Source organism: Mastigoproctus giganteus, chromosome 11 (assembly GCF_048544385.1).
Source record: "Mastigoproctus giganteus isolate SK-2022 chromosome 11, ASM4854438v1, whole genome shotgun sequence".
NCBI classification, from domain to species: domain Eukaryota; kingdom Metazoa; phylum Arthropoda; class Arachnida; order Uropygi; family Thelyphonidae; genus Mastigoproctus; species Mastigoproctus giganteus.
This window is the reverse complement of record NC_143585.1, coordinates 117335948-117359163: the sequence shown is the minus strand read 5'-3', so window position 1 is coordinate 117359163 and position 23216 is coordinate 117335948. Positions and strand designations below refer to the sequence as shown.

The window sequence follows — 23216 nt, the reverse complement described above, 5'->3', positions numbered from 1 at the left end:
AACATAGAAAAAAAAAAAAAAACACACAGAAATATCTTGTATAACAGTACCAATATTACTGATTAATTCCAGCAGTATTTTAAGGAGAAATTTTCAACAGGGCATCCTTGCATGCTAGTGTTCATACTCAATCAAGTTTGTTTCTTCTGTTTATTTTTTTTTCTATGTTCTCTTTACAATTTCACTCTCTTTTAGCTTTTCCATTAATTCTTTTGCATTCTACAGCACTACTGTTTTAATCCATATATAATTTCCCATATTATTCAAAAAACATTTTTCCAGAGTTAAAATTATAGAAAAATAACTCCTGTTTTTCATTCTACTCTATTCACCAGGCCATAATATCTTTCAAAAAAACTTTAAAAAAAAAAAAAAAAAAAAAATTGCACTATTTACTGAATTTTTGTAATTCCTATTGGTAAATGATAAAAATTTTAACCTAAATATCCAAAAAATAATCTGCTGATGAGTTCAGCATATAATTTTTTGGAAATGGTTCTAAAGGGATGAGATACACTTAAATAGAAGGGGTGCAAGAATATTTGCTGACGTTACTGAGTCAGTGTTAGGTGGATCAGAAAACTGTTAGCTTGGGGGGGGGAGAGAAATAGACTACTAGATTAATGGCAGCCACTTGCAGAGATAAAAATGATACTTGCACTGCTTTCAAGACCTGATGGGGAACTCATGAAATATGCAAATACATACGCTTTGCAGAGTAAAAACATTTACATACACTAATGTCAAGAGAATAGCAAATAAATTTGATGATCTAAAGGGCAAAGGTAAAGGCTGAGAACCATGGCAATCTTTGAGAAACTTACCAGACAAACTAGTTTCCCACTACCGCAGTTTCTTCCTGCATTCTTGGTAAAACGTTGGTGTGTGTGTGTGGTAGTGGCAGCAGAAGTCGATAACGATGTACTGATTAGTTTTTTCTCATTATTAAAGGATCATTATTAAAAGCACTTCTACAGAGGGTGCTTGTTATCAGGAGAGGCAGTAAAAGTCATTTTTATTTTAAAACAGCTGGAAGAGGGGATAAACACCTTAAGACTGAGGCAGTCTGGAGGGTGTACCCATAAGTAAATTTCAGCCTCGAAGGCATTACATTCATGAACTCCAATAATCTGCTTTTAATAATAAGAAAAACTACTCAATACATCACTAACGACTTCTACTGCCGCTACTGATAACACACACACACACACACACACACACACACACACACACACACACCATCTGTTTACCAAGAATGCAGGGAGAAAATGCGGTAGCGGGAAACTAGTTTGTCCAGAAGTTTGCCATGGTTCTCACATTGGCTTTCTTTACCTTAGCCATTTAAAGCTGGTGAAGTCATGAAATGCAGACAGTGCAGGGTAATTGGAGACTTTGGTGTCACTCAGATATAAAACATTCAGAATTTGAATATGCGTATAGAAAGGACAAACATGAAGGAAGGGAGTTTGTTTGTTATTTGGTTTTTAGGAGCATTAGCAACTAAGGCCATATTGCTCCGGGGATATGCGGTGGTCATTCCCTGACCTTTCTGCATCCTCCGTATTTGGTGATCACGGGCTCGAACCCCGGTCTAATCAAGAAGCGTGTGATATGCACTGCTGCTCCTGCCCACCCAGCTACGGAGGCGCCGAAGGAAGAGAGAGTTATGCTCTTTAGTTAAGAAGGACAAAATAAAAGACAGTGCATCCAGTGGACTATGGGAGGTCACTGCATTCTGGAGTGAGTTAGCATATGATGCAAGAAATCAAGCTTATATAGCATCAGTCAAAAAAAAAAAAAAAAAAACCAATTTCACCCATCCATACACTCCAAAGGTCTGTCCAGTTCTGCCTTAAACTTAAGTTGTTGACCTCCACTAAAACAGACAGAAGTTTCTTCCAACTATCAACCACCCGCTGGCTAAAGGCAAATTTCCACACATCTATTCTACGATTGTCTTTCACCAATATGAATTTATGTCCCCTTGGGTGAGCAACCTGAGCAAGTGGAAGAATCCCATCAGTACTGTGTTTGCTCAAACCATCAAGGCCTTATACACCTCAATTAAATCACCCTGCAGTGCCTAGTCTCCAGAAGCTGCAATTTGCAGAATTTAAGCCTTTCTTGGTAATAGCAACCCTTTGTTGCACTCGCCAATCTCATTGCCCTTCTCTGTACAGTTCCAGCAGCTCCACATCTTTCCTAAAATGAGCCCTCCAGACCTATATACAGTACTCAAGGTGTGGCCTGACCACTGCCTTATACAAGGATCAATCATCCCCTTATCCCTGCTAGCAAAATTCATGTATATCATTAACAAGACACCATGAGCTACTCTTGCAGCCTGTCTGCACCGCTCAGAAAACTTCATATCTGACTGCACAATTACCCTGCCCCAGGTCCTTTTCATTCTCCGCTATCCTGAGTATAATACCACCCAGTTTAGTATCATAAAGCAATGGGAATACAAAAAGCAGGTGTTATAGGCCTAATGATTCTGTGAGTATAATGAACAATTCGGCAGACAAATAGTGATCCAGTAAATCAGATGACTAAAAAATAACAGGGATTTAACTTTCCAGATACTGACTAGGCCCTGAGAGTTGGTGCCTCACACAGTAACAAGACTTCTGGATTTATTGGATAACTGTTTTCTACAAGAGCATGCCAGAGAGGCAACAATTTGCAAAGGGATGCAAAAAATAATTTTGATATCATATATTTGGATTTCAGGAAAGCTTTTGACACTGTTACGCATGGAAAACTATTGAACAAATTGGAGCAGAATGGTATTAAGGGTAAGTTGCTACAATGAATAAAAGGATGGTTGAGTGGGAGAAGACAGAGGGTGGTAATTAATGGGTGCTGCTCTTCGTGGACTAATGTTATTAATGGAGTCCCACAGGATTCGGTTTTGGGTCCACTGTTTTGTATATTTATCAATGATATTGATGAAGGTATATCAGGCTTAGTGTCGAAGTTTGCAGATGATACAAAGGCTGGCAGGGTTGTTAATGACAGTAACGGCAGTGTGCTACTGCAACAGGATCTAGATAATTTGGGCAGATGGGCTAAGTGGCAACTGAAGTTTAACCTTGACAAATGCAAAGTACTGCATATGGGTAGAAGTAACACCAGAGAAACCTACCAACTATGTGGTACTACACTTAAGGTGGTAGAAAATGAAACACCCAGGAGTAATTGTGCAGTTAGATATGAAGTTTTCTGAGCAATGCAGACAGGCTGTCAGGGCAGGTCATGGGGTTTTGTCAATGATATATAGGAATTCTGCTAGCAGGGAGAAGGAGGTGATTGTCCCTCTGTATAAGGCAATGGTCAGGCCGTGCCTTGAGTACTGCGTACAGGTCCGGAAGCCTCATTTTAGGAAGGATGTAGATTTGCTTGAGGGGAATGAAGGGATCCTCTTACCAAGAGAGGCTTAAGTTCTGCAAATTGCAGTGGCTGGAGACTAGGCACCTGCACAGTGATCTGACTGAGGTGTATAAGGCCTTGAATGGGTTGAGCACGCTGAATTCTGATGGGATCAGATTACGAACCTAAGGGGGCATAAATTCAAATTAAGAAAAGACAGACGTAGAATAGATGTGCAGAAATTTGCCTTTAGCCAGCAGGTGGTTAATTGCTGGAACAAACTTCCATCTGTCGTTGTGGAAGTTAATAGGTTAAATAAATTTAAGGAGGAACTGGACAGGCAATTGGAGGGAATGGTGTGATTATTATTATTTTATTTTTATTTTTTTGGCTGAAGCTGCATAATCTCATACACTTACTTTCTTGCATCACATGCCACTACTACAAGAGAAAGCAATATACAGCATATTAATGTGGGATTTATGTAAGGATGTAACTACTGTCAAGGAAAACAGAAAGAGCTTCTGCTTTCATAAAGGTGACTACAATGGTCTCTAACAGTTTTTAAATTCTGAACATTGTGGCAAACTAATAGAGTTACCTACAGCAAATTCTAAATGGGAAACATTCAGGGATATAATTATAGAAGGTAACAGGTTTTTTATATCAACTGAGAAATACTGTTCATGGCTTAGACCTGAATGAATGTAGCAGTAGCTGTGATGCAATCACTACTACTACTGCTACTAGATATGATGCAAGAAAGCAAGCTTATAAAGCATCAATAAAAAAAATCCCACATCATTTGTTCATCCTCTCCAATAATTTCTTTGGTTCTTCCTTGAATTTTTTACTGTTCACTTCCACAACACCAGATGAAAGTTTGTTCCAACAATCAACCACCTGCTGGCCTCCACACATGTACTAGTAACGATCCTTCCCAAACTGGAATTTATGCCTCCTCATGTGAGCAAGAGGAGAATGTCATCAAGCACTGAACTCACTCAATCCAATCAAAGCTTTAAATACTTCAATCAGATCTCCTCACAGTTGCCTAGTCAACAGATATTGCAATTTGCAGAACTGAAGCCTTTCTTTATAAGAGCAAACTTCTGTCCCTTCAATCTCGTTGCCCTTCTCTGCACCCGTTTCAGCAGAACTACATCCTTCCTAAAATGAAGCCTACAGACCTGTTTGTGGTACTCAAGATGCAGCCTAAAAATTGCCTTATACAACAGAATAATCACCTCCCTGCTAGCAAAGTTTCTGTATATTATTGGCAAAACCTTCCAAACGAGCTGTTCTGGAAGCATGTCTGTCTGCTCAGAAAATTTCATGTCTGACTGCACAATTTCCCCAAGGTCTTTTTCATTTTCCACTACAGTGAGTGTAGTACCACACAGTTCAGAACTTACTCTAGAATTAACATAAGGTAAGGTAAGCAGCAGCCATTATCAATCCAATGCAGGATGGAAGCCTCCTCAACAATTCATGTTGAAGGAAATGAACCATAATCTGTCACCCTGGTCCAGTGCAGATTGGCAGATCGACCGTATTTAGCAGTCAGGGGCTTGAACTGACTACTGGCGTGCTACTGCACTCCTGCTCTTGACCACTCAGCTACAGAGGCTGCTACCCAAATGCAGTACCTTCATATGCCACTGTTAAACTTAACTGCCATTTCTCAGGCCATCTGTCTAATGTTCTTTGATCTTGTTGCAGTAGCTTACCTTGTTTACTGTCATTAACCACCCTGCAAACCTTTGTATAATATGCAAACTTAAACATTAAGCCTGATATACATCCATTAATACCATTAATAAATATAGAAAACTAAATCAGCCCAGCACTGAACGATGGAGATTCCACTAATAACATTAGTTCACAAAGAGCAGTGTCCATTAATAACCACTCTGGTCTTCTCCCATTCAACCATCCCTTTATCCATAGCAATAACCTGCCCTTGATACCATACTACTCCAAATTGTACAGCAGTCTTTTAGTGCAATGGTATCAAAAGCTTTCCTGAAATGCACGTATATGATCTAAAAATTATTTTTTTGCATCCAGTTCCTTTGTTACTGCATCATAGTATCCAAATTGACTAGTTAGTCAAGATCGCCCCTTACAAATCCATGCTGCGACTGATGAATAACTCCACTCCTATAGATCCTCCTGCACTATTTCTTTAACCAGACTCCATTATTTTCCCTGCAATAGAAGTTAAGCTGACAGGTCTATAATCATTTATGTCATTTCTTGATCCCTCCCTTTGTAAAGTGGGGATATATTTAGCATTAGCATAGGCATATGATGCAAGAAAGCAAGCTTATGCAGCATCAGCCTAAAAAAAAAAAAAAAAACCCTTCCACTTTACCCCTCCGTTCATTCAAAATATCTGTCCAGCTGAGCCTTAAATTTATTTAGGCTATCAACTTCCACCACAAGGGATGGAAGTCTGTTCCACCACCCAACTACCCGCTGGCTAAAGGCAAATTTCCACACATCTATCCTACATCTGTCTTCTCAATTTGAATTTATGCCCTCTCAAGTGATTATTCTGAGCAAGAGGCAGTATCTCATCATCATTGAGCATGCTCAAACCATTCAAGGCTTTTACACCTCTATCAGATCACAGTGCCGGTGCCTTTCTCTGTACTCGTTCCAGCAGCTCTACATCCTTCTTGAAATGAGGCCTCCAAACCTGTATACAGTACTCAAGGTGCGGCCTCACCACTGCCTTATACAAGAGAATAATCACCTCCCTATCCCTGCTAGAAAAATTCCTGTATATCATTGATAAGACACCATGAGCTACTCTTGCAGCCCGTCTGCACTGCTCAGAGAACTTCATATCTGCCTGCACAATTACCCTCAGGTCCTTTTCATTCTCTACCACTGTCAGTGTAGTACCACAGAGTTGATACGTTGCTCTGGGATTGCTGTTTCCCATATGTAGTACTTTACATTTGTCAATGTTACACTTCATTTGCCACCTCTCGGCCCATCTGCTCAACCTTTCCAGATCCTGTTGCAGCAGCATAGCGTCAGTAGCGTCCTTAACAACCCTGCCAACTTGGACATTAAGCTTGATATACCATCATCAATATTATTTATAAATACAGAAAACAAAAATGGACCCAACACTGACCCTGAGGGACTCCACTAATAACATTAGTCTACGATGAGCAGTGTCCATTAATTACCACTCTGTCTTCTGCCACTCAACCATCCCTTTATCCATAGCAACAATTTGCCACCAATGCCACACTGCTCCAATTTGTGCAGCAGTCTTCCTTGTGTAACAGTATCAAAAGCCTTTCTAAGATCCAAATACATAATATCAAAGTTATTCCCTGCATCCAATTCTTTTGTGACTACATCATAGTATCCAATCAAATTGGTCAGGCAAGACCTTCCCTTAACAAAATCATGCTGTGTCTGAGCTATAACTGAATTCTTGTCAAGATGATCCTGCAGTGCTTCTTTAACCAGTGCTTCCATTAATTTTCCTGGAAAAGAAGTTTGAACTCGCAGGTCTATAATTACTTGTCAGCATTTGATCCTCCTTTGTGAACTGGGGTTACATTTGCACATCGCCAGTCTGTGGGTACCTCCCCTGAGTCCAAGGAAGCTCTCATAATTATGCTTAATGGATTGCTTACTTCCTTTGCTGCCTCCTTTAATATAACTGGACAGATCCCATCCACCTCTGGTGCCTTTCTTGTATTTATCTTCAACAATCTCTCTTCCACTTTACTCTCAATTATTACAAGATCATCTAGCTTACTGCCAGTGTTTACTTCATCTATGGCATTCCCCTTCTTGAATAACTTCTCATGTGTGAATGTAGATGCAAAATATTGATTGTTTGTTAGCTTCTTGAGCAGTATCATGAACAGTTGAACTATCGATATCAAGTGGACCAATCTGATTCATCCCCTTCCTTCTAGAGTTTACATAAGTGAACTCCTTGCTGTTTTTCTTTGCATCCCTTGCCAAAGATTTCTCGTAATCTGCCTTTGCCTGCCTAACCTCCTTTGTAACTTGGTTACAGATCAACTTGTATCTAACATAGGCTTCTGTGTTACGTGTTAATTTGTATGTAACACAGAAGCCTATGTTAGGCCTAAACCTTGAACAATATTTTTTAGTTGGTATGTATAGCCTAGTAGCTTCCATGATTAGTTCTCTGAATTCTTCCCATTTTGAATTTGCTGTTGGTAACATCATCAGTTGGTCCCACTGTATAGAATTTAAATACTGTCTCAGTCCATCGTAGTCGCCTTTACGAAAGCAATAACCCTTCCCTTTACCCCTAATGGTAGTTACCTCTTTGAGTAAATCCCATTTCAGCACACTGTGATCACTGCCACCTAGTGGTTCATTTATCTGCAGATTCTTAATGCATGAAGAATCACTACTGATAATCAAATCAAGAGTATTACTCCCTCTAGTTGCCTCCGGAGCATGCTGATGTAGAAAACAATCATCCAATAAATCCACAAAAGCCTTGCTAGTGTGTGAGTGAGTATTTTCACATCTCTAGTCCATTGGGACCTCTCCTGGCCAAGGATGGTCTCAGAATTATGACAAATGGTTTACTTTCCTTCTTTGCTGCCTCTCTTAATATAATTAGATCACATCCACCCCAGGTGCCTTTTTTAAGTTTAACTTCAAAAATTTCTCTTCCCCTATTTTAAATAAAATATTCTAGTTCATAAAATCATTATAATTTATTGAAAACTAGCACACTTTAAATCAGGTAAGCAATTAATGAAATTTTTTGGAAGTGCTGTTTTCCAGAAAATAAATTGTATTATAATTTTTTTGGATCAAATTTTAGCTATGCATAGGAATATATTTATTATATTCCTATGCAGGGTAACTGACCATTTTCCAAACCATTTTTAACCTATGGATAAGGTCCTAAACTGGAAATTAGAATTCTATACAAATAAATAATTATTACAATTCTTCCCTTTTTTATTTGCTGTTGGTAACATCATCAGTTGGTCCCACTGTATAGAATTTAAATACTGTCTCAGTCCATCGTAGTCACCTTTACGAAAGCAATAACCCTTCCCTTTACCCCTAAACATCACTATTACTCTGGGAAAATAAGTGACGGAGTGCACACTATGAGGTCAAAAGAATTTTGCGTTCCAAGAAACGGATAAATTTTTTGAAAAATATCGCTGTTTTATTGACCTAATTAACATATTAAATTGTATTCAATATATGGCTTTTAGTCATGTTCATTAGTGTATTTTTAAATTTGGCTAGATATTTTCTATGTTCCGGCTTACTATATATAGAACCTTTGTATCGGTGATTAGGCATGAATCTCAACTCACTGTAGCAAGAATTGTACAGTTTTGTTTGTAGTAAACAGGTACCTTTTAGAGTTCAAATCACGTAGGTTGGCATTAGATAATAAAATTATCTATTATAACTGACATAACTTTACAAACGTAACAGTATTGCAAATAATGTAAACATGATAGCATAATACATATATACTTAATAGCATAGTGATTATTATTGCTGCATAACTGGGAATTAGACTGGTGCTATTACTGCATTTAAGTACAGTAAACCTCCGCTATTCGCTGTATCTGTATTCGTGGTTAAGTATTCGCGGTCGCTGATTTAATATAAAATGAAACCTAAAAAATGTGTATTTTAAAGTGCCGTGAACATTTTCTGCCATAAAAAAACATGGGCGTGGCTAAAATTATCTTTCCCAGTCAAAACAGCGCTCAGTGGGTGGGGGGGGAGAGAGGTGACAAAATCGCGAGCGTGGATGTTTCTCGCTAATCCTTGTTTAGTATGTGTTATGCGCTTGTCATGGAGGGTTTCGTCGTTTGGCTTTTAATTTATATGCTTATAAATTGAATAAATTTATCAAGTTTTTAAATTGATATGCTTACAAAAGTGATAAATCTACCATTTTGCAGTGTAAAACAGACTTTTTTGAGTGTGTTAATGGAAGAAAATGACTTTATTGTGGACAAGTTCTTTCTAACCCGTACAAAAATATGGCTACGAATAACAAGGGAAATGTGAAAAGATCAAAGAAGGTGATGACTAGCAAATAAAATTGAGTTATTAGATAATTTCTAATGGTGAAAGTGTCTGCTCAGTGGCAAAAGATTATAAAATCAATGAGTCAACGGTACGATCAATTAAGAAATCGGAAGAAAAAATCCGCCGTAGTGTCCGTGAAAACGTGCTAATTGCTTCAAAAATTTGCTCTGTAACTCGTGATGTTAAATTAGAAAAAAAAAAATGGAAAAAGTTTTAAATCTGTGGATAGAAGACCAAACTCAAAATAAAATTCCATTCATGAAAAGGCAAAACTCCTTTATCAACACTTTAGCAAAACTGGTGATAGCACTGGCGGGATAAGTTTTTTAGCTAGCAAATGCTCTGGTTTGAAATTTCTAATAAATATTACATTTAATATTAAATTGTTTCTTATTTTCATTTCGATGCCATATGCTTGCATTTCACTATGTGCTGTCTATGTACATAGTCATTATGAAGGTACATATAATACATAACATAGACAAAATTTTAGACTAGTTTTTCTTATATATTTCATACTTTGGAACGGAACCCCTTTATTACTCCATAACTCAGTATTCGCGTTTTCGGTATTCGCGGCATTTCTCAGGAACATAACCCCCGCAAATAGCGGGGTTTACTGTATATAAGTTGAGTGGAGTATTCTCAATTATGTTGAATTTAAACAGAAATCATGCCCCAGACTAAAGCAGCAAAGCAAAGGGATCAAAGTAGGAGTGCTGTGTCTTGGAACGAATGAAAGGAGACATTCTCCTACAAATCACAGCCTAAAGAAATGTGCTACTACTTGTGCAATATTTGTGAACCTTCCTTGGACATGATACAGCCAAGGAGGATGTCTTATTGGGTGTTCGGTGCAGAGAGTGTGAAGAATTAAGTGCCAACTCTGTGTCCTAATGGGGTTTATGAGAGCTTGAAGAGTAGGGATTTGGGGGCCCATCAAGTTCTCATCTGCCTACATCAATGCCAGAGCTTGCACTGGATCATCAGGCAACACAGCAACAATCCCCAAGGCAGAATGCACTGCGCAGGAATTAGTTATCACTATTGTCTACTGTCAGACAGTAGTGATACTGTCTGACAGCAGACAGTATCATTAATGTCGTCTACTGTCGTTTCTGTTTCTCTGACAGTAGTGGTGACTACTGTCAGAGAAACAGAAAATATATTGTGCAAAAAGGATAGGTTGAATACTACTAGGGTATGATGCAAGAAGACAAAAGTTATGATGTTGTACAGCAGATATCTTTTAAGGGCACAAAAGGTGATGCTGTTGTACACATTGGCACTAATAACATTAAGAGTAGATCTGTAGAATTAACTTAAGAAGTACAGGGCAATGCCGAAAAAAAGTTGTGATTTAGGGTTAAATTTGAAAGTGCCTGAAATTCTGCCCAGACACGACAGGAGGAGTATATGATGAGAACTGTGTCAATCAATTTGGTCCTGGAGAGAATGTGCAAGGCTCATGGTGTACAATTTTTCTCTGCGTGGTCTGTGCTTGTTAACAGGAGAGACTGCTTCTACAGGAATGTGATGCACTTAAATATAAAGGGTGCAAGAATATCTGCTAATGCTATCATGGCAGTGTTAGGTGGTTCAGAAAACTGCTAGCTTCAGGTATTGCACAGACTAATAGATTAAGAATAGCCGCAAGCAGAGGTGAAACTGATTCTTGCACTACTCTACTAGAATGTGCAGCAGCCTGGAAAGCAAAGTGTCAGGTACTTCAAGCCTACCTGTGAGTGATTGTGGAACAAGTACAAGAACGAGATTAACCATAAGTAGGAGAAGATTTTACAGCTCCGACAAAAGTCTTAGCTATATTTTTGCAGTTTTATTGACTTAATTTTCATATTAATTTATTTTCTAAAGTAGCTTTATAGTCCTAGTCATGCTCCTTAGTTTATTTTAAATTTAGATAGCGATTTTGCAAGTTAATACTTAAGTGTTCGTAGGGCCTTGTATCATTCGTAACTTGTTGCCATTGTTATAGTATATTAGATCGACGCGGAATAGCATAAACATATATCCCGAACTAGCCAGCATAAGGTATAACATAAAACTAGATAGAGTAATATGTAGCAGCGTATCAGGAATCTGTTAGCTTAGTATAGTATTAGCAATTAATCAATAAAATTTATTAATCTTATTAAATCTCACTGTTAATTAAATTATACTTAAACAGAATCATTACCCAGAATACAACACCAAAGTAACAAGCACAAAGTAGCAGGAGTGGTGTGGCTCAGGGGAGAACCAAAAGGGGCGATTCTCCAATGCAACAGTTCAAAAAAATGTGCAAAATGTGAAATGTTTGCAGAGTTTTCTGGAACAGGACATGATCTAGCCAAGGAGGACGTCTGTGTGTGTGTGCTATGTGCAGTGTGAAGAAATTAGGTGCCAACTCAGGGTTCTGATGAGCGTTTATGAGAGTTTGAAGTGTAGAGGTAGATGCCCTTGAAGAAATTAATGAGGGACTATCAAGATCCAGGCTGCCTTACTCAACACCAGAGCTCACTCCTGTGCTTCAAGGCAACACAGCGGCAATCTTCAAGGCAGAATGCACTGGTCCCACAGGAGTTCGTTATTGTCGGTGACTATTGTGAGGAAGACGGGGAATATATTATACAAAAAGGATACCTGGAACAGGACCGGGTATGTCTGCCAGGGGAAAAGGTTGATGACGTAGAGCATCATCTTTTAAAGGCACAAAAGTGATATTATTGTATGCATTGGCACTAATGACCTTAAGAGTAAGAGATCTGCAGATTTACTTAACAAGTACAGGTAAATGTTGAAGAAAAGTTGCAAGTTAGGGTTAAATTTGTAAGGGTCTGCAATTATGCCCGCACTTGATAGGAGGAAGTATATGAGAGCCTTGTCAATCAATTCAGCCCTGGAGAGATTGTGCAAGGCTCATGGGGTAGAATTTTTGTTCAGCAAAGTCTGTACTTGCTAACAGGAGAGACTACTTCTGCAGGGATGGGATACACTTAAATACAAAGGGTGCAAGTATATTTGCCGATGCTATCGAGGCGGTGTTAGGTGGGTCGGAAAATTGCTAGCTTAGGGAGACTAACAAGCTAAAAGATTAGGAGTAGCTGCAGGCAGAGGCAAAAATGATTCTTGCACTGCTATTGGAATGAGCAAGCCTAGAGAGCAAGTTGCTGAACATTACAAAAACTGCTGGGTGTCATCATGGAACAAATAAATACATGGGCCGTGTTAGAGTAACTAAGAATAAGAACAGGTGCATTAATACTTGCATGTATACTAATGCTAGAAATATAGTAAATAAATTTGATGAATTTGAAGTGCTGGTCAAGACATCAAAGGCAGATATTGTTGGGATATCAAAGACATGGTGTCACACAGATATAAGCAGTGTAGAGTTGGAATTTGGGAGGTACAAAGTGTACAGAAAGGATGGGAAGGGAGGAGGCATTATGCTGTTAGTTAAGAAACGCAAAATCTAAGGAAGGTAACATCGGTGGACAGCGTAATATTGAGTCGGTTTGGTGTGACATAAGCACTGGGAAAGGGGAAATATGAGTAGCAGTGTGTTATAGGTCCAATGACTGATGAGTACAACGAACAATTGTGCACAGAAATAGAGGGAGCCAGTAAATCAGAATGTCTTTTCTTTTTTTTTTTTTGGTAGTTGTTGGCGCATAGGCTTCTGTGGCCATAATGCACCTCCCAAGGTTTTTGCAGTACTTTGATCTAAGCCCGAGGCGGGAATCGAACCCGTGACCTGGTTGCCAGGCAGGCACTTTACCCACCCGGATAGCCCAGTCGGCTCAGAACGTTTTGTAATGGGGGATTTTAACTTTCCAGATATTGACTGAAATTTGTGGGGAGTCACTCGAGCTAGCAAGACTTGTGAATTTATTGGATGATTGTTTTCTACAGCAACATGTTCGAGGGGCAACCAGAGGGATTAATACTCTTGATCTGCTTATCAGCAATGATTATTCATGCATTAAGAATTTACAGATAAAGGAACCACTGGGTGACAGTGATCACAGTATACTGATGCGGAATTTACTTAAAGATGTAACTACCATCAAAGGTAAATGGAAGAGTTTTTGCTTTCATAAAGGTGACTACGGTAGTCTCAGATGGTTTCAAATTCTATACAGTGTGATCAACTGATGTTAAAAACAGCGAATTCTAAATGGGAAGCCTTCAAGGAATTAATCTTGGAAGCTACTAGGCTTTTCCTACCAACTAAGAAATACTGTTCAAGATTTAGACTTAAATGGATGTCAGATGAAGTAATGAGGCTCATGGCAGAGAAGAAAAATGCATTGGATACATATAATTATCAGGCGACACAGAAGCCACCAATAGATATAGGGTAGTCTGTAATCAAGTCACAAGGAAGTTAGGCAAGCAAAGGCTGATTACGAGAAATCGTTGCCAAAGGATGCAAAGAAAAACAACAAAGACTTCTTTACTTATGCAAACTCTAGAAAGAAGGGGATGAATCAGATTGGTCCACTTGATATTTGTGGTTCGACCAGTGATGATCCCACAGAGATAGCTGACAAACTGAATGGTGTTTTGCATCTTCATTCACATGAGGAATTCTGTAAGGAAGGTGAGGACAGAAGATTAATAAACTCTAATAGGGAGCCAAATGATTTTGTAATAATGGAGAGCGAAGTGCAGGAGAAATTGTTGAATTTAAACATAAAAAAGGCAACTAGAGGGGAAGAAATCTATCCAGTAATACTGAAGGATGTAGCGAGGGAAGTAAGCAAACAATTAGCTATAATTATTAAAGCATCCTTAGATTCATTGGAGGTCCCCATGGACTGCAGATGTGCAAATGTATCCCCAATTTACAAAGGAGGGGGTTGAAAGGGTGACTCCAATAATTATAGACCTGTTAGTTTCACTCCTGTTCCAGGGAAAATAATGGAGTCACTGGTTAAAGAAGCACTGCAGGATCATCTAGACAACAATGCAGCCATAGTCGAGACACAGCATGGGTTTGTCAAGGGAAAATCTTGCATGACCAATTTGATTGGATACTACAATGCGGTCAGAAAGCAACTGGATGCAAAAAATATCATATACAGCCACTCCCTGATTAACGTAAGGGTTGCGCTCCTTGGAACTCTACATAAGTCCGATTTCACGTAAGTCGAAATTTCCCCCATGCTGGACGCGGCAACTGTGCTCAGTGAATTGATTGAATCAAAAAAGAAATGTTTGACGAGCATGTGAATAGAATTATTTATTGTATTCATTCAATTTTTTATCTCATGCAGAGGAAAAATTACAAAAGCATGCAACTTAAAAAATTTCAAAATTATAAAATTACAAAAAGAGAGAGGAGACAGGCATTACTTCAGTAAGTTTTACCTCTCGAGCATTGTTGCCAGAATTGACATCTTCAGGTGATAAGTACGCTGCTGCGGAGATTGAGGGCTGTGGATATTTAGAAGGGGTCAGCCGCTCAAGTTTACGAAAGTACATTAATGGATGACTGGACAGTGGCTTTTTTTTTTTTTCTTTTCATCGTAATTTGTTTGCAGCAAGCATATCATTTCCCCACCTCTGTTGACTTTTAAGAATCGTTTGCTGTCAGGATCCATCTTTTTAAACTTCTCCACTGCCGATGCAATTTCATGAAATGCCATTGCCATCTCTCTGGTGATGAAGCATCTCGGATCCCCATTTGGTTCATCTTGAGCTTCATCAGAATTTTCTTCTTTCATTATCACTGCCTGCTAGCCAATAAGTTCTTCGTTAGATAATTCCTTCTCTTCTTCCTCTAACTCCTCCATGTCTTTGACAACAACCTCCAACTGAAGTAGCTCTGCAACCTTTACAATCTTATCTGTAACCTCTTCATATGATTCCTCTTTTTCAAACCCTTCGAAGCCTTTTATGTGCCGTGGGAATACAGAGCAGTCTCATCAACGTTAAAAATTTGCTGCATTGAATAGCCGCCTTCATCAATAATTTTTCCCAACACATCACAAAATTTTTCTGCAGCTGCAGAATCGACACTGGCGACTTTACCGTATACGTTAACGTTGTGGAAATTAGCACGATACTTGAACCTATTAAACCACCCGCTGCTTGCCATGAACTTGGCTTGGGGTTTGCCGTACTTATCCTTAATATCTTCATAAATACTTCTTGCTTTTACTTGAATGGCCATTGGACTCAGGGGCACTCGCTTCTGAATATGATTTTCCATCCATATTATTAATAGCTTTTACATCTTCAATATAGCATGTGGAACGCTGTTTTGTGATCACTGTTGATCTTAAGTGTATTGATCCTTTGACATGTTCCTTTATATGTACACTATCCTTTACAATAGTATTCACTGTTGAAGCAGCAAGATCTAATTCCCTTGAAATAGATGACAAACTTTGTCCTGCTTCGTACTTCTTAATCATTTACATCTTCATTTCTAAATCAATTTTGTTTTGTTTCCTGGCACTGCTAGCACTTGCACTTTCCGTTGGTCTCTTTCCCTTCTCATTTTAATACGTAAATAGGAATGAAGAAATGTTTCTGAAAATATGCTTTTTATATGATTGAAGATTTCAGTGAAGGGGAACACATTTCACCATAATACCATAACGTAAAAACTCACAGAATTCCAGTTATCGGGATTATCGCAAATGCAATAATCCTGATAACTGGAATGCTAACAGTTAGACTGCGCTAATAGAAAAGTTAAATAAACCGGAAAGTGCAAATTGTTTTTTGGTGTGACCTTCTTTAGAGAAATATTACAAAGGTGTTCAAAATTGATTCTTATGAGAACATATGATACCGATGAAAGTGTAGTGCAATTTCCATTAGATATATGACCTTTTTAGAGGGATAAATAGCTTAGTAACATAATGAAATTTAACTTCCAAGGACTTGGAACAAATTACAAAAAAAAAAAACGTTATTGGGTTCACATTACGATATTTTCACAATACCTCCATTTATCCCTACAGATGCAAAAAAGCAGCCAGCGAAAACTTGCATAAAGTCAAATTTGCTTAAGTAGAGTATTACATAAATCAGGGAGTTCCTATACTTGGATTTCAATAAAGCTTTGATACAGTTGCACATGGAAGACTGCTGTACAAATTGGAGCAATATAGCATTAAGGGCAAGTGCTACTATGGATAAAGGGATGGTTGAGTGGTAGAAGACAAAGTGGTAATCAATGGACACTGCTCTTCGTGGGCTAATGTTATTAGTGAAGTCCCCCCCCAGGGTTTAGCCCATTGCTGTTTTCTATATTTATCAATAATAATGATGAAGGTATATCATGCATAATGTCCAAGTTTATAGACGATATGCAGGTAGGGTAGATCCATATTTTATTTTGTAAAACCCATATTGTGTGCGTGTGTGTATGCGCTTACGCTTACTAAAAGTTTGTAATCAAATTTCAATTTTCTTAATTTAAGGTTTTTATTAAAATAGAATCAACTAGTTTACAATTTTGATTAAAATACTTTCTATTATATATAAAAATCAAAAAAATTATATTTAAGAAATTTCTAGAAAGGTGTAGATAACTCCTAAATGTGGTAGAATGTCAATGATGCTAGAATATTCTAGAAAGGAAAGTATTGTTTCAATATTATAAAAGCCTGTAGATGATTCTAGAGGAGGAATAAGAGATGTAATTTATAAAATCGTACAACTGTCTTTCAGAAAGTGTTTTGTGTGAGTTTTGTGTATTTCGTGATAAATATGGCAAGAAATAGGGAACTGAGTACAGGAACTCCCAGGCTTACATAATACTACGGAAATTTGACTTTACATAAGTTTTTGCCAGCCAGTGCAAACTTAAAAAAATCACGGAAACATATTTTGCATCCCGCAGGAATAAATGGAGGTATCGTGAAAATATCGTAATGTGAACCCAATAATACATTGGGTTCACATTACGCAATTACATTCACATTATGCATTCCCATTACGCATTTGCATTCACATTATGCAGTGCTAGGTTTTTTTTTTTTTTTTGGTAATTCATTCCAAGACCTTAGAAGTTGAAATTTTCCTATATAACTAAGCTATTTATCTCACTAAAAGGTCATTTTTATAATAGACACTACACTTTCATCATTATATGTTCTGTTATAAGAATCAGTTTTGAATGCCTTTTTGATATTTTTCTGTAACACATTTCTGGAGGTCAGTACCATAAAATAAAAACAATTTGACTTTCCGGTTTATTGGGCTTTTCTGTTAGCGCAATCTATTACAAATGGGTAGTAAACTCGATATTATTGCATTTGCGATAATACCGATAACTGGAATTCTGTGGGTTTTTATGTTATGGTATTATGGTGAAATGAAATCACAGAAATCTTCAATCATATAAAAAAAAAACAAATTTTCAGAATCTTCTCTTCATTCTTATTTACTTATTACAATGAAATTGCAAAGTCATTGCTGTGCTAGGAAACGAAACAAAATTGATTTAGAAATGAAGGCGATTAATTAAGAAGTACGAAGCAGGGCAAAGTTTGTCATCTATGGCACGGAATTAGGTCTCGCTGCTTCAACAGTGAGTAATAAGTATTTATGATATTAAGGATAAGTGCAATGAATACCAAGCCAAGTTCCTGGCAAACAATGGGTGGTTTAATAAGGTTCAAGCATCGCACTGGTTTCCATAACATTAAAGTATGCGGTGAAGCCGCCAGTGCCTATTCACAATTCAGAGAAGTTTTGTGATGCATTGGAAAAAACATCTTCTAAATCTCCACAGCCCTCAACTACCACAGTGGTCGTGCTTATAAGCTGGAGAGTTAATTCTGGCAACAATGCTCAAAAGGTAAAACTTGCTGACTTGAAATTTTTATACACTTTTGTTATTTTTCCTGAGCACAAGATAAAAAAAAAAAAAAAAACTGAATAAATAATTCTATTTACATGTTCGTCAAACATTTTTTTGCTTCAGTCAAATTCAGTGCGCACAGTTGCGAGTGCTGCAGAAGCATTTGGGGAAATTCTGACATACATAAAACTCGACTTGCGTAGAGTTCCACGGAACGCAACCCTTACGTAAGTCGGGGAGTGGCTGTATTAGAAAAAGAAGTGCTATTACAACCCTGTATAAAGAAAGGTATTCCAAACAAAGTACTTGAAAAAAAAAAAAACAAGGTGTTTCATTTAAAGGAATACAAACTACCATTCAACAATTCAAGGAGACTGGCAGTTTAAAGGGCAAACCACTATCAAGACAACCATAATAATACAAGCACGAGGATAAGACCATAACACTGATTTCTAAATGCAATTAGTGACTTACTTCACCCAATATCTAATGAGTTCAATAGGAACTCCCATGTCTACATCCATAATAAAACTTCATCTTAAACTAGCAGGATTTCACAGTCGTGTAGTAGTCCAAAAACCCTTATTAAAACCAGAAAATCAAAAGAAACTTGGCTTGGGCTAAGAGCCATTGGACAACTGAAGAGTAGAAAAATTAACTGTGGATGGATGAACCCAAATTTAAATGTCTGGTTCCAAGTAGAGTTTATGTGAAACAATCAACTGAAGAAAAAATGGTGCTACATTGCTTAATGCCTACGGTCACACGTAGCTGTGGTTCCATCATGATCTGGGGTTGCTTCTGTTTGTCTGGAGTAGATAAACTAGTCAAAATTGAAAGGAAAAAAAAGGCTATAAAAGCATTCTTGAACATAATGCAATATCCTGTGGACTTTGACTTTGTGGAAAAAATTTATATTACATGATAATGACCCAAAGCACTGTGCAAAGAAGACTTTATAGCAACTGAACAACAGGATGGGGTATTGCAAACTATGGTGTGGTCACCCCAATCACCTGACTAAACCCTATAGAACTTTAACGGGAACATCTAGACCAGTGGTTCTCAATGGGGGGTCATGCCGTATTTCTGAGGGACCACAGGTAAAAGTCATAAAATTGGGGGCCATGGAAACTTAAGTGGGCCACGAAAAGTTCACTTCTAAAATAAAATTATTACTAATATAAAAAAGAAATTAGTGAGATCTGCAAGGATCTCACTAAACTAAGGGACAATAATATTATTGTAATATTTTTTGTTAGGAGCATAATTGTATATTGTGAATAAATAATATTGTACGAGTAAAAATTCTATTATAAATAAAGATTGTAGTTAATAAACACTTTTTATTATTAATATTCCTTATATTATAAACAAATAAAATGTGCAGTTGATAAAGTACATTTATTATAATTAAACAATATGAGGGGCAGGGCCACAGAGGTGAATGAAACTCAGAAGTGGGCCACAAGCAAAAATAGGTTGAGAACCACTGATCTGCCAATCTTCACAAAATTTATGGGAAACTTTGCAAATCACTTGGAATAACATTAGTCAAGACATTATTATAAAATTAATTGTGAGAGTGCCACATCTGTGTAAAGGAAGGAATAAAATCTCGCTTAGGTTATTTTGATGAAAAATCCATATAGTTGTTATTAGTTTTACTTTGGGGGGGGGGATTGCCTAATAGCTTCCTATTTCCTTGCAATTTAAATAAATTTTTCGTTTATAAGACTGGGCTTGGTTGGGCTCAAGGATCTTCAATCAGATTTCAGATAATTTGCTGATTTAATTAATCCAGAATTAGTGTACAGGACCAGAAGAATTCACAAGGGAGAAAATACAAGAATGTTACTACATTTCATGGGAATTCAAACATGTGGCATGAATAACTCTGTACTAGAATACTAACTACTGTACTATAGATTAACTCAATCGCATTCAAGACACTCAAAAGTGTCCTTATATCTGTAATTTAAACATCTTATGGTACCAAATACATATCACTCACCACCACTTCTAAATTTTTCTCATGTTTCTAATAAAAGCACATATCCCTCCATAATTCATGTATACATATGTAGGAGTGCACTACACTGAGTTTGGTTGGGCTCACAAGGATCTTCAATCAGATTTCAGATGATTTCCTGATTCAATTAATCTGGAGTTAGTATAGAAGTCTCACACATCCCAAAGTTTCTCAAAGTGCAATAATTCTTAAATGTGATGCATGAAATTGGCACAGCATTCAGCAGCTACAGAAACCTAGCCACAGTTTATTTTTACTATACCTGTTTAAGCACATTTATGTTTCTCAGAAATTTAGCAAAGTTCTTTGGGGTGTGCCACACCCAACCACATAACTGTGTTTATATTTCATGTTGTGTGTGCATTATAACATATTTGACATTTGCAACCCTTTTCAATTCAGATTTTTGATCTGTACTATTTCAACATTTTTCACTGACAACATATGGTTGTTCGGCAATTTGTTACACGAGGAATAGAAAAATGTTTTGTCCCTTTTGGGAGAACTTGAAGCAGGAATAGCTTCAGAAGAAAACAAAAATCAGAAGACCATACAAGCAAAAGTTCTAGAATTCTGCAGGAGAGAAGGAAAAATTAAACAGATGAAATCCTGCAAGGCTGAAAGGTAAAGACTGCTTACAATTTTACAGCAGGAAAACAAGTCATTTTCAAAGAGAAAATTGTATGGTAAGCTAGACTCTTACAACAAAATCAGCTAGCATGAGATCAGAAAATATCTCACCAAGAGTAAAAAAATATTGCTAAAAGAGCATGAAGTGTGACAGGACCAAAAACAACGGAAGAATTGAGTACTGGAGTACTGTATTACAATATTTTTTTGTCTGGAGCATGCAAAATTTCATTGTGAAAATGTTTATACTTTTCTAAATACAGCAGAATGAAATTAAAAATGTTCATTTTTCAAAAAAAAAAAAAAAAGGGGGAGTTTATTTTGCACTAATTGCTACTAAACAAAATATTATTTTTCTTTACACAATACGTTTTCTTGGTTTCTAACATTCAAAAATAACAAAGTAAACATTTAAAAAAATAATGTAAATATAAAACCGCTGGGTTTGTGACCACATTAACGTCGGGTTAGGGAAGTTAATGAACCATTCCTCTCAGTTAATAAGCTTGTTATAAAGCAAATTATGTTAAATGGCAGCACACTGGTGTTAAACGGAGTTTGTAAAGTGACTGCTAATGGTAGATATTAAATTATCTACAATTGACTGAAATAATTATCTAAAAGTGACTGCTAATGGTAGATATTAAATTATCCTTCCAGATGTATTGCTCTAAGATCAAGAAAACTCAAAACCTCACCTACTGTTTCTGATGGCCTAATTTAATTAACAGTACGTCATTTAGGTTAGTTGATTTCAACTCTTCTCCCAGATATGGCAAGCGAAGCTGAAATACTTCTTACTATGAAAACCTATGATTACTATAAAAAGCTCCGCAATGCAACAAAATCCATACGGTTGAAATTCAAGATACAAAACATATATTGTTTCATGAATTTATCATTACTTCTGAAGTAGACAACAGTATAAAACTTTCTCCAAATCCATTATTAATTAATGCATTTATGGAGGCATTCTTTTGTAACACGGCCATAGAAGAATCAAAGGTGATTTTGGATGGAAGAAAGGTTACTTTAGACGTGTAATGCATTTTTTTTAATAGAACACTAGCAAATTCTTGGTATATCTAAAACTTACACCTGAAACTCACTCCAACAAGTCTGCTAAATTTTCTTAAAAAATGAGGTCACTGATAACTGTTAAGAACAGCAATCATTGCTTACCTCACACACCGTTATCTAAGTTAAAGCACCCTTCCGATGTTAAAAGCCAGATGAAAATCAATAGGAATAACAAAAACCACGCTATAATAAAATACAATCACTACCAACCAACTAATAGTACAGTGTAAGATAGAACCGCATAAACACAGCAAAACTCTACTTGACAGGGCGCGGCAAGATACGTAACCGGTCAGTTCGCTATCAACTCCCACCTACCTACCTCCCGCTAAAACTATCATGAGAAAACCACAGTAGCAGTCTAAAAGAGAATGACGAAAAGTGTTAACACCTTCATAAAATACGTGTCCAAAATAGTTCATCCAAAATATATTACAAAGAAAGTAGACGATTATCGAACAAAATATTTCAATAACGAGCGAATAGGAGGGGAAGAAACCATTAAAGTAATGGCTTAGCAAAAGGCTTTAGTCTTATTGGTAGCTGAATTTTACTATGTAACAATTGTTTATATTATCCAAGTCAGACCTCGTGATGAAAATGTTGGGGTTACGTCTTCGTAAACTGACCCGCATAATATTTGTGGCAATTGGACGGGTGATAGGTTCACAAAAAAAAAAAAAGATTTGTGTCACAAGTTTATTTTTTTTATCTAAGTTTATTTTTAATTAAAAAATCGTACACTGCACGTTAACGGAGAGCATTGACATTAAAAACAAATTGGAACGCCAGTTTTGGGAGGAAATTGTATAATACAGTGTGTGCGTGGTAATGAGAAAATTGATCAAATTAAAACACAAATATGGTAAAACTCAGTTACAGCGAACTTTTCAAGAACTCATGAATCATTTCGTTATACCAAAATATCGTTCTAAAGATGCATTTTCTGGTGGATTATGGTCAGTTACGGTCAGTATGGTTGATATCTGTTGGGATTTATAGTGGCGGACAATAAAAACTGCATCACTTGTGAATTTTGCAAATACAGTAGACTCTCGATTTGGCGGGATATATGGTAAAAAAAAAAATTCCCAGTTAATCCAAAAACACAGCAAGTCCCCGACATACGAAAGAGATACGTTCCAGGAATTCTTACGTAGTCGAGTTTTACGTAACTCGAGAATG

The 23216-nt window shown here is 37.1% G+C and overlaps 1 protein-coding gene across 7 annotated transcripts in view; it reads right to left on the bottom strand.

Annotated features, from left to right (window-relative positions):
- The window catches only part of LOC150078374 (protein hu-li tai shao-like), a 459870-nt gene extending 437423 nt beyond the window's left edge, over positions 1–22447 (bottom strand). For 4 of the 7 annotated variants that reach the window (XM_090385315.1, XM_090385320.1, XM_090385319.1 and 1 more), the window contains exon 1: positions 22134–22338. The gene's annotated coding sequence lies outside the window, so the exon portion shown is untranslated. The other 3 variants (XM_090385317.1, XM_090385316.1, XM_090385318.1) reach the window with 3 other exon arrangements.
- Between the last annotated feature and the right edge of the window lie 769 nt (positions 22448–23216).